Source organism: Carassius gibelio, chromosome B3 (genome assembly GCF_023724105.1).
Source record: "Carassius gibelio isolate Cgi1373 ecotype wild population from Czech Republic chromosome B3, carGib1.2-hapl.c, whole genome shotgun sequence".
NCBI classification, from domain to species: domain Eukaryota; kingdom Metazoa; phylum Chordata; class Actinopteri; order Cypriniformes; family Cyprinidae; genus Carassius; species Carassius gibelio.
The window spans coordinates 49,806,116-49,819,532 of NC_068398.1; positions in this window are offsets into that span (position 1 = coordinate 49,806,116).

The following is a 13,417-nucleotide window of genomic DNA, read 5'->3' on the forward strand; positions in this document are numbered from 1 at the left end:
CCCAATTTAGCTTTTAATCCCTCCCTCTGAAGGCGATTCAGGACCACCTCCATCCGAGAGAGATGTTGATCTACTGATGCCGAAAACACAACTATATCATCGAGGTACAAAAGGAGGGACTGTCCCTGTTGATCCCCAAACAATCTTTGCATCAATCGCTGGAAGGTGCTAGGAGCATTACACAGCCCAAAGGGCATCCTGTTCCATTCGAACAAGCCAAATGGAGTACAGAAGGCCGTTTTGTATCTATCCCCCTCCGTAACAGGTACCTGATTGTACCCACTGGCGAGGTCCATGGTAGAAAACCATTGGGCACCCGTCAGTGAGTCCAAGGTCTCCTCGATACGAGGTAATGGAAAAGCATCCTTCCTTGTACTCGCATTCAGACGGCGGTAGTCTACACACAAGCGCAGACTACCATCCTTCTTTCTCACGAGCACAATGGGTGATGCATAGGGACTACTGCTCTCCCTAATTATTTGTGCCTCAAGGAGCTGATTTATGTGCGCTTTCACTACCTCATACTCGGATGGAGGTATCCGCCGATGTCGCTGCCTAATGGGAGTATGGTCTACAAGGGGTATGTCGTGAGAAATGAGACCTGTGCACCCAAGGTCCCCCTCATATGTGGAAAACACCGACTCATAGTTTAACAGCAAAGCCCGAACTTTAACCTGGTCTGCCGTTGGCAGTACAGACAGATCAAGGGAATCAATCTGATCCTGCACTGGAGTAACTTGAGCCGCCTGTACACTTGCGGACACTGCCACTGGCTGAACCTCGCTAACCTCAGAAGGCAAACTCACCACATCCACACATCTTAACGCACCAATAGTAACTCGTGGATACAGAACGATATCCGTTGTACCGACATTTACTACCGGTATATATACCGTTCCTCGGACCACTCTCACCAGGGCAGGGGATGCTAGCAAACCTGCTGGGAGACCTACCTCTGGTGGCTCAAATAAGACTGCCCCACTGGAATACTGGGTTGAACAGGTAGCAGCTACCAGCTTTAATGTCCCCCCGGGAATACGATTCACATGGCGACCTCGTACCCTGACTTGACCCCTAACAGTTATGACAGGCTTAATGTCGGCCTGATGACAGTGTTGCAGTGCCTGTGTAATGAATGAAGGAGCCTGGGACACAGCCGGTAGCTCAAAGAGGGCGGAGCCATGCTGGCCAAAGAGCTCCCGGTAGCAGCGGCCCAAAACATTCATCCCCAAAACCCCAGGGACTCGGCCAGCCAAACCACCAGGAGGATCCCGGACCACCAAGACCCCACACCCCAAGATCAGCCGACCACAAAGTTCAATATCTAACTCCAGGTACCCTATATACGGAATCGACAACCCGTTCGCTGCTCGCAATTGCAACCACTGGCATGAAAGGAGACGTTCGGGTCCCCAAGGCTTAAAATAAGTAGTAAAACAACTTTCTGTGACAGTCGTCACCATAGAGCCAGTGTCCACTAGACAAGACACAGGAACACCTCCCATGTGGACAACGAGCTGCGGACAAGATGACACCAGACGAGCAAGTGAGTCTGGGCTAATCAGGTGACTTGAGCCCCTCCCTTCCCCAACCGAACAGTGGCTCAACCGCTCGGTGGGTATTAGTTTTCCGGCGGCTGGCTGGCTGGAGCCGGTCCCCCTCCCCGGGGTGGACCTGCCGGCATGGTAGACTGAAACCGGGTAGCTCTACGCTCCCCCTCGCACTCTCTTGCGAAATGTCCCGGTTGGTTACACCGCCTGCAAATAATATGACTAAATCGCTGTACTCCACCCCCCAGTTGAGTTCTCTGAATATGGGCTAAACTTTGAGTAAGTTGATTTAATTGTTGTTGTTGCATTTTCATCATCTCCTTTAATTCACGCAACTCAGATGACCCTCCTGGAAGGTTACTACCAGGCTGCGACTGTCCATGCACACCATATTGTATACAATGTGCCGTTGGAACGGAATAGCTACGTCCCCTTGCACCCCCGGGGGTCCCCTCTCGCTCCCAACGAATGGCCTCACTACGCACTTCAAGCAACGTACTGTCAGGGCTACGTCGAACTAACTGTTTTAACTCACGTCTAAGTGTATTATCGCTAACATTTTCCACGAACTGATCTCGTAACAGAGCACCAGCATTAGACATTTCATGTGGCGCCTGTTCTTTAACTTTTTCCCATAGGCTCATCAGGGCCAGGGAGAATTCCACAAGAGTCTCCCCTTCCTGCTGCCGCCTAGAGAAGAACAGTTCTTGTAACGCTACATACGATCGCGTACACCCGTACAATTCGCGCAACGCCGCAATAATTTGGTCTGGATGTCGCCGCTCTGCCCCAGAACGATAACGAAGCTCTTCACGCGCCTCACCCTCTAAATGATCGATTAAAAAGAAGGCTTGGTCAACGGTAGACATATGGCGTGCCCTCATACAAGCACGTGCCTCCTCTATCCATTCATTAACATCAATGCCAGTCCTGCCATTAAATTTTGGGCACTTACGATCCCTCGGGATAAACACAAATCGCTCAGGTGGGCCGGTATCAGGAAATGAGGGACTAACTGCTGGAGGAGTCACAGCAACAGGTGGATCAGCACTAGGAGCTGGCCGCACAGCTGGTGGCCCCTGTCGCAACTGCTCATTATCAGTCCGCAGCTGAGCCACCAACGCCCGGAGCTCCTGCAATTCCTCCTCCATACTAAAGTATTTAACTTTTCTCCCACTTTTTTTTTTTTTTTTTTTTTTTTTTTTTTTTTACCTGAAAGGGCCAAAGCCAAAATCGAAGAAAGCGGCTCACCGCCCGATCACTACTGGCCGCGCAGGGTCGCCGTTGTCCTGTTCCTACAAAAGCTCAAAAAAAAAAAAAACACCACAACAACACACCCTCCACACAACCAAAGTCAAGGGAACACAAAAAAAACATAAACCCTATATAATTCACATCTCTGTCCTACACCAGTGCAAAGACCCTGCCGACTACGCCACAATGTGGCAGAACGAGGGGAGCTCGTAATTCGTGGGGCACTAGGGCCTAGCTTTTTAGAATAGAATAACTGCAACTTTACAAAAACCGACTACGCCACTCTGACATCAGAGAATGAATGATACCCTTTATCTTAAGACACACAAGTTCGTTGCACTAGTAAGGAACAGACATGCAAATCATACAAAAGGAGTTCTTTATTATTAAAAGCAGACAGGAGTAAACCGGGCGTACCAGGCAAAACTCCTCACGGCATCTGACCAGCGAATGTATGTGTTATAGAGGCAGAGGAGTTTTACAATCATTCAAAAGTCAATCACTACAAAATAAACAAATGTGGCAAAAGGAGGATTCCTGACTGAAGCCCCTGGCATCTAGCAGAAAGAGAGTTTACAGTTGCTCACACATACACAAAAAAAAAGAAAAAGATCACGATTAGAAAAATCACAATGAAGTCAATATAAACAGCAAAAAAACACAAATACTAATAATCCAAAAACACTTCGCTGAAAACTATAATTCACACTAACACAATCTCAAAACAAAGAAACAAAAAAACAAAACAAATTACTAATAACATCATCCAACCCACATAACAAACCACTCTTACAAATCAGACTAAATGAAACCGACAAAAACCACAAAACAGTAGGTTAGGACAACGGCGATTCCTCGCATTAAATACGGAAGAAAGGCAGAGAGGAAAAGATCTCAGACACCTTAGAAGGGAAACACAATGGTTAAATGCCCGCCTGAATGCCCAATGGTCTCGACCCAACAAGGAAAAGACTCACCCGCCGATAGAACCATGTCAATCACTTAAAACAAACCACTCTAGATCGCTCGTTGATTTGTTTTGATCCTGTAGCGTCACACGTTGGTTTACATGTGCCTGAAATACACGAAAGACCCATACCCACTCGTCAGAATCCCAACCAGAGAGCTGGTTCCCACAAATAACTGCAATAACAGCTTACCGAAAGAAATCATTTCAGGAGCACGCAAAAGCTGGCATACAGCCGCAGTCAAATCACCCGCATGTTGGAAGCAAATGGGAACCCCCACTCAATCGGAGGTGACGTACATCTCGACATGAATGGAAATGCGCTATTTATAGCCTAATCGGAAATGACGCGTCACCCCAACTAAAAGGAAATTTGTAGGCGGCAAATTCTAATTAAATCATTAGTATCCATACAAACATGGGAGGAGAGCATCTGGTCACAAGTAGCCTAGGCTACCCGGGCTGGGTAGGTGCAAATTTTGATTAATAATATGTTCTGTGATAATAAATAAATAAAACGCCATGTGGTATAGCCTATTGCTGACTGTCTTTCTTGTTATTGTTATCCTGCAGTGTTAATTTAGTCGAATGACAGACGTTATTCATTGTCGGGAGTCACGACTTCTAGGTGCATTTAAAGGGGCCGGGGGCTGTGTCTGTCGTGTGTGAGCCGCTGCAAACGGCTTTTAATTTTTGGTAACGCATGAGTACTCTAACGCGTTACTTTTATGAATAGGTAATGCTGTATCATAACTGATTACTTTTAATTGATGGTAACGTTTAACCTAACTAACTACTTTCTAAAGTAACTATACCCAACACTGATTGTAACGGGGGGGGGTTCTTGGAGGGGTGGTGTTAGTGTAGGCCTATAGTAGTCTGTGTTATGTATCCTGATTGACTTTATGATTAGTTAAATCTTTTTTGCACATGCATCGCCACAGATAACCATTTCAGACAGTACAGGACAGCCTCTGTCTCGTTCACTTCATGTCTGTGGGCATTATGCACAGCTCAGTGTGGTCCAGACCAATTGTGGGTGGGCCTTAAATTAAAAATGTTTATATATATATATATATATATATATATATATATATATATATATAAACATTATCCATTCACTGCTTAACCTAATAAAAAATATTGACCAATATAGCCTGCTGTTATATTATCTGTGCGTATACATAATATAGATTTAAATATTTTGTTGCATTGTTAAAAGCTTCGGTGCATAGGACAGACCTATCCACAATCGCTATCGATGGTTCTGACCAAAGAAGAGCGCTTTGGAATCTCCATTACGCATGAAACGCATCATACCTTAAGGTATATATATTCAATTTGTATAAATTCTATCTTAATTTTGATCAATGTTTTATCAATCAATTGCCTGCATTTAATAAATAAGAAGCAAATATATAGCAGACAATGTAATAACCTTAGTGTAATTGACAGAATTACAAAAAACATATTTTGCTACCTAACAATTAAATAATTTTTGTCACGCATGCATGTATGTCTATTTCCCTCATATTAAATATAAACAAAATTAAATAAAAAATATTGAACTGGTGTCAAGGCGCAATGAATGAAATGCACAAATGGTAATTAAATAGAGCCCCTGAAATGAATGATGGCGAGTGGTTTTATTTTCACAACATTTTGGAACATGAAAATTCATACCGGTAATATCAAGCCACTGAACGAACATATAGAGCCCTATATTTAAATAGCATTGACAGTCAAAACAATTAAAGCTATGAACATGCTAGAAAACACATATGCTACTCAAAAAGTGCATCAAACCAAAAAAAATAATTCATGCATTTCCAAAGGTGGATCTTCTTTCAGTTGTTCGACTTATAAATTTTTTTCATCAGAGTCGAGACATCGTTTTCATCCAGGAGATCACGGTGGCCATTCATAATGGCCAAGTGCATTAGTCTCTCCTGTGACATGGTGTTATGCAGCCAGGTTTTCAACTTGTGCAAAGTCGAGAAGGAGTGCTCAAATGCAGCGACAGATATGGGCAGGCACAGGCATAGTTTGATGAGCTTTTCCAACTCTGACAGCATGGAACGGGTTTGTGGTTGCATGGTTTGGAGAATGGACGCAACATCCCAAATTGTGTTAACTTCACGCCCTGTACAGATATCCCGCAGTATGTCCAACTCATGACTTAGTCGCTCTCTTGTTAAACCGGTGAGTTTCAGAGAAGTCACATTAACTTTTTTTCCTTGAGCTGCCTCTGTGATCGTCTGCTCTCTTGCCCTGCAGCAACTTGGATTACGACCTGCTCAAAACGCCTTTCAACGTCTGAGTGCACCAGGTCCAGCGCCTCAAACATCTACCTTTTCCACACATTCGGATACACTGAATACAGAAATATAACATAAATAATCTTAGCCTACTACAACAGAAAAGACCAATTGTGTATTTTTTATGACAAACATTTACCCTCCACTTCGCTGCACTCGTGGTGATTGGCCTCCTCCTCTTGTGTATAGTGAAAGCGTGCAGATGTCCTGCTGCTGCGCACTGGATGTGGTGGCTTCAGGCCGTAACACTCTGTATATTGCTTGGTCTTGGCCACAAGGTCAGTGATGGTTTCATCCTGTCGCAGTGTGCTCATACATACACATACACATATATATATATATATATATATATATATATATATATATATATATATATATACATACTTTTCTCAGATAGAAAAATAATCTAATGTAAGTGAATGGAGACTAAGGCTATCTTTCTGCTTTGCTTTTTTGAATTCCACAGAAAGTCATACAGAAGTCGGCATATCGGTTTCCAGTTTACTTCACCCTCATCTGCTATAAACAAACAAGATGAGTGCTGCTGCTGTTGTACGAAAAAAGAGATATAATGTGCGTGACACATCTAAGTTTCTAAAAACTGTAGGTGGATCTAAGGAGCACTGCTGTGTGCCACTTTGCTCTGCTTCAAGTCAATATAACACCCATTTGAGCTTCCACTGCTTCCCGGAGGACACCAACCTTCGTGGGCAGTGGCTGCACAAAATAAGGAGGGCACGATTTTTTGTGACCACCCATACTAAGGTATGCAGCTGACATTTCCACAAGAATGAAATTCACACTACTGCTAAGGGTAGACAGGTTTTAGCAGTAGGTTCAGTTCCATCGTTATTCGAGTGGAATAACTACACTACGGTGTCACGGGCCGGTGTTTGGGAGCTCCGATCTCGACCACCAAGTCCAGAACCTGACCTTCTTGGGCCTAATGAAGACATCGAGGAACCCGTCATGGTCCCGATGGTCGTGGACCACGACTACGGGGCCAGTCGTAATGTATGTGTGGACTGGGAGTGGTATGAAGATGCGTTGATGGAAATCGTGGCGCTGAGAGAGCAGCTCCAAACATTTCATCGTCATCACTCCTTTGGACTTTAACGGTTTGCCTCGTCACCTGAAGACATCAGATTTTACACCAGGTGAGATAGTTCAACATCTAATCATAACTATTTACTGAATGACTAACTGACCAAGTAATTATATTTTCTCTGTCTTAATCATTCTTGAGCACTTATGGCAAGTCAACTAATTTTAGTTGTAATACTGTATTTTAGATTCCCCTCATACGAGTCATCCAAAAATATTTTTTATGATATTCGGGTCGCAGGTAGAGATGGAGGCGGCAAGAGAAAAGGTCAAGAATTGAGAGCAACAGTGCTGTTTTTGGTAAAACATGATTTTGACAACTTCATTAAGTTTTGTTTAATAGAAAACTCTTTTAAAAAGAGAAACACCAGAAAACACCAGTTTATTACTAAATAATTAAATGTCTCCTTGCTTATTTAGACATTCATAATCATTACTTTAACCGGTTCTTTGTGGCAAGAAGGGCTGAAAAGATTCCTCGAGTAACTCTGGTAACTCGATTACAAAAAATGATTGAGGCAAATTCCTCTGCCTCGAAGCCTCTTTTAATTTACTTTAAAGCTCATGTCAGGTTCTTTCGCAATGGTTTTTTAAATGTGACACAACGCGTTTGTCACCCACAAAGCGGAAGGAGAGACAAGGAGTCAGCTTTGTTTTGCTTTGAGGGCGCTGGCTGAAAAATGGAAGGGAGTGATAACAATGGCGATGAGCAAAGAGAAGAAACAAATAGGAGAAAAAGACTAAAAATGTACGAGGTTTGGGATCATTTCATATTGAAACATAAAGAGAACGTTGTGGCATGTGTCCATTGCAAGATAGAACTGGCATACCACGACTAGGGCACTATGATTTCCGTGATGCAGAAAATGTGGAGGGAATCGCTGAATCCAGTCATAAAAACAGAATTTACAGTTTAACGCAGAATTTGCCAAATTTTGCGCTATACAAATAAACTTGAATTTAATTTAAAGTGTTTCAGACATGATTTTAGACTCTTTTGTAAATAAACAAAGTTATAGTATGGAAAAAGCAAAGTAGAAGTTTCTGGCATGCAGTTATTAAATTCTGAATTGTGCTCTGGATATAACTGAGGCCCGTCCATACAGAGACGAGTTTCTGTGAATACGCTCAATTTTGTTATCGGATAGGCATTTCGTCCTCACAGATCCAGCGTTTTTGGAAAGGGGAAACCATTAGTCGAAAATTTCAATTTTGTAATGCTGGCCAGGCACAATGTCTGTTATGCAATGTCAGTGGGACTCCAGTTTTGCATGGTCAGAAATGAAAAAAGGATACAAATGAACCATCATGAACATACATATCTTACACAACTTTTGAACCACAATCATTTAATTTGCACTTCCAGAGCCTTTAATCTTCTTCATTTACACTTCTGTGTCTGGAGGAATATAATTAATTTTCTGCTGCACCAATGTTTCCAGTTAAATACTCTTGAGGATAACAGCATCATTACATTGTGTTTCAGTTTGTATTTGGTCAGTGGAATAGTTGAATCATGCAATACTGTATAACAGACATTGCACCTAGCCTGGGTTACAAAAACATTTCTTGATTCTTCTTTACATTTCATTACCCCTCTCTGATGCTTGAGGAGTGAAGTGTTAACCTCCATGTAAACAAATCAATTGAAATAAAAATGCTCAAACCAATTACAATTTCAATTGCTTTAGAAATGTGGGATATACCTTTTCTAATCCATTAAATGGAACATGTAAACACTTGATCAAATTGAAAACTTAACTAGAAATGAAATATATAAAATAAACAGTAAAGTGCGTTCAAGCGCTAGCCAAGACAATGTAAAGAAATACCCTTTATGAGAAGCAGTTAAATCAGTTGTAGTTAAAGTGCATCTATTTCTTGTCTCATTAGTGTTTAACGCTTTTGTCGTTGCTAGGAAACACTTGTTTGTTTACAGTGTTGAGACGTGCTGCGTATAACTCGTATAACTCCACTACTTAAGAAACCCACCCTCAACCCATCTCTTTTAGAGACCAGTTTCCCTTCTTCCTTTCATTGCAAAAACACTTGAACAAGCTGTATTCAACCCAGTCTCTACATTTCTCACACAGAACAACCTCCTTGACAGAAACCAATCTGGCCTCACAAGTGGACATTCAACTGAGACTGCCTTGCTCTCAGTTGTTGAAGCTCTAAGACTGGCAAAAGCGAAATCCAAATCCTCAGTACTTATCCCGCTTAATCTGTTTGCTACTTTTGAAACAGTTAACCACCAGATCCTCCTATCAACTCTACTGGCAAAGGGCATCTCAGGAACCACACTTCAATGGTTTGAGTCTTACCTATCAGATAGGTTCTTCAAAGTATCTTGGAGAGGTGAGGTGTCCAAGTCAAAACATCTAACTACTGGGGTACCTCAGGGCTCAGTTCTTGGACCACTTCTCTTCTCTGTCCACATGAATCATTATACCACTGCTATGCTGATGACACTTAACTCTACCTCTCATTCCATCCTGATGATCCGACGGTAGCTATTCACATCTCAGCTTCTCTAACAGACATTTCTTGCTTGATGATGGACCATCACCTTCAACTCAACCTCGCCAAGACAGAACTGCTTGTGATTCCAGCAAACCCATCGTTTCATCACAATTTCACCATCAAGTTAGGCACATCAACCATAACTCCTTCAAAAACAGCTAGAAGCCTTGGAGTTATGATTGATGATCAGCTGACTTTCTCAGACCACATTGCTAAAACTGTCCAATCCTGCAAATTTGCTTTATTCAACATCAAGAAGATCAAGCCCTTTCTTTTGGAACATGCTGCACAACTCCTTGTTCAAGCTCTTGTTCTGTCCAGGCTGGACTATTGCAATGCCCTCTTGGCAGGTCTTAATAAGCCAGTTCTATAAAACCTTTACAATTAATCGAGAACGCGGCAGCAAGATTAATTTTTAATAAGCCAAAAGAATACACGTCACACCTCTGTTTATCAATTTGCACTGGCTTCCAATAGCTGCTCGCTTAAAATTCAAGGCATTGATGTTTGCATACAAAACCACCACTGGCTCTGCACCCCTTTTCCCTAAATTCATTACTTCTGACTTATGTGCCCTCTAGAAGCTTGCGTTCTGCAAGTGAACGTCGCTTGACTGTGCCATCCCAGAGAAGCACAAAGTCTCTTTTAAAGGACTTTTAAATTAAATGTTCCCTCCTGGTGGAATGACCTCCCCAAATTATTCCGAGCAGCTGAGTCCTTAGCCATCTTCAAGAATCGGCTTAAAACACATCTCTTCCATCTTTATTTGACCCTCTAACTTTAACACTCACTATTCTAATTCTATTCTTAAAAAAATCTAACTACCTTTCTAATATTTTTGTATTCTATTTTCTTTCCATGTATTATGCAATTGTGTGTCTGTGTGTGTATATGGGCAGACAAGGGGAGTCTTTTTCAGTTCAACAAAACTTGCCATTGGAAGTCTCTCAAACGGAAGACTACATCCGACAAAGGCTGCACACATTTAAATTCACGTAAATAAACAGAAAGAAGAATTTTAGGATGTAGCCTTCCATTTCAGAAGCAAAATTAACCAAAGCCATAACTACAACAATTGTGATATAAAATCGATTCCAAAAATTGTGGAATCTAGCAGCCCTATATGTGTGTGTGTATGTATATATATATATGTATATGTATATGTGTGTGTGTGTGTGTGTGTGTAAAGACCTCCAACTCTAGCTTGCCCTCTTTTTTTTTTATTCTATCTGTTGTCTTTTATTTATTATATTATTTAATAGCCCATGCTACCTCTACTGTGTTAACCTGAGACTTGTTATAACACTTATATATCATTGCTCTTTTTATTGTTTTTGATTGCTTCCACTGTCCTCATTTGTAAGTCGCTTTGGATAAAAGAGTCTGCTTAATGAATAAATATAAGTAAATGTTTTGCGAATGTGTATTTTAGTAGAAATGGTGTTTGATACACAAAATAAGCAGATGTTGTTGTAATATTATATTAAAGAATATAATAAATGACTGCCATGTCTATCTAAAATTCTCTTTCTACTTATCGACTGTGAAGTGGTGCAGGACACCACCAGTGTCCCACCAGTTGTCCCACCAGTGACTGTTTTGGAATTTGGTTTGCAGAAACCTTGTTTATTGCTTGGTTAGTATGAGCAGCACATCACAATGCTTGTCATCTCCTAATTAAACTTAGTAAAAGACAAATGTTACGTTTGGTGTTTAAAACAACTAGATTTTTAGACCATGTTAACACCAGACGCAGGCAGTTCGGTGTGGCTCAAACTCAATAAGCACAAATAAACTAAATATAAAATAACTCATTATAATCAGTGACTTTGAATACACTGGTTGCGGCACGAAGAAAACGGATGTTTTTTTTTAATTTATGATGTACTGACAAATAGTTTAAATGATTTTCAGCGAACACTTTTGTCACATCTAGGGTAAACAGACTTTAGCTGTTGTGCCACGGTGCAACATGAAAACTGTCGTGTCTGGTGTAGACACAGTGTTAGTATGTGACAACAACAATCATTATCATTTAGGAATAGAGTAAATGGGATTTGGATCTAGATTGTGATCTTTTAACGATTAATTATGCTGCTCTAATTTTTCTTTATTTATTTTATATTATAACAGTTGTTAATGGAACACTCCGACTTTTTGGGACTTTAGCTTATTCACAGTATCCCCCAGAGTTAGATAAGTCCATACATACCTTTTTCATTTCTGTGCGTTCTGTAAGTCTTATTCGACGCACCCACCGCTAGCCTAGCTTAGCACAAAGACTGGATGTAAATGGATAATGGTAGCATAGTAATCCCAATAAGTGCAAAATAATGCAAACATTTTCCTATTTACATGTTGTGATCTGTATAGTCACAGCGTGTACAAATAACAAGGCTATATGAGACAGAGACCATTTTTAATCGTATAAATACTGGGAACTATATTGTCACTAGGCGTAGGAGCACAGCTAACATTGTGTGCTGTAAATGTGGAACATGCCAACCTATGCCAACAGAAACCGAGTGCCTTTGTTGTAATGAATGGGACCGGGTATTGCCATCAATGTCAAGGCTTGATGACAATCAAAATATTTGCGTCACTACCACAGAAGATTTCTCTGCCCTAATACACCCGGCAGTTGTCGTATTTTTTCCCATTGTGATAAGATCAACTGGAAGAAACGCCCCATGCCGAGTGAACCTAATGGTCAGCTGTCCACCAAGTAAGTGGTTTTGTTATAATGATCACAAGCAGTGTGTTCATGACAACACAATAATAACAATAAAGGGGATACATGGAGCCCCTATTCATGTAATAGTGTCACTACTTAGGTTATATTACATTAGCATGGCACTGTTACAGTATGGCTAATGTTAGTCATCTCAAAACATAACGGAACACTTACCGCAGCAACAGGTGATCCAATTTGTCCTGTCTCTATTATCGATGGGATGGCTGTATCCTTTAGCAAAATAGTCGTCTACAGTAAAATGTTCAGAGCAAACAACATACTTCGTGATGGTGTTTACAGGTGTGTTTGGAACTATACCCAGAACAAGTAGCCATCGATTCATCAGGTCAGCGTTTTTGGTTGGAATTCTATGAAACATCATAGTATTACCTACCATACTAATACTGTGTTTGACCCCCTTTCGCCTTCAGAACTGCCTTAATTCTATGTGGCATTGATTCAACAAGGTGCTGAAAGCATTCTTTAGATATGTTGGCCCATACTGATAGGATAGCATCTTGCAGTTGATGGGGATTTGTGGGATGCAAATCCAGGGCACGAAGCTCCCGTTCCAACCACATCCCAAAGATTCTCTATTGGGTTGAGATCTGGTGACTTTGGGGGCCATTTTAGTACAGTGAACTCATTGTCATGTTCAAGAAACCAATTTGAAATGATTCGAGCTTTGTGACATGGTGCATTATCCTGCTGGAAGTAGCCATCAGAGGATGGGTACATGGTGGTCATAGAGGGATGGACATGATCAGAAACAATGCTCAGTGAGGCCGTGGCATTTAAATGATGCCCAATTTCACAAAGGGGCCTAAAGTGTGCCAAGAAAACATCCCCAACACCATTACACCACCAGCAGCAGCCTGCACAGGGGTAACAAGGAGCTGAATTGTGCTGGACCACAGATTTGTCTCTCCGGGCCACTAAACAGACTGCTGCCGCAATCGTGATGATG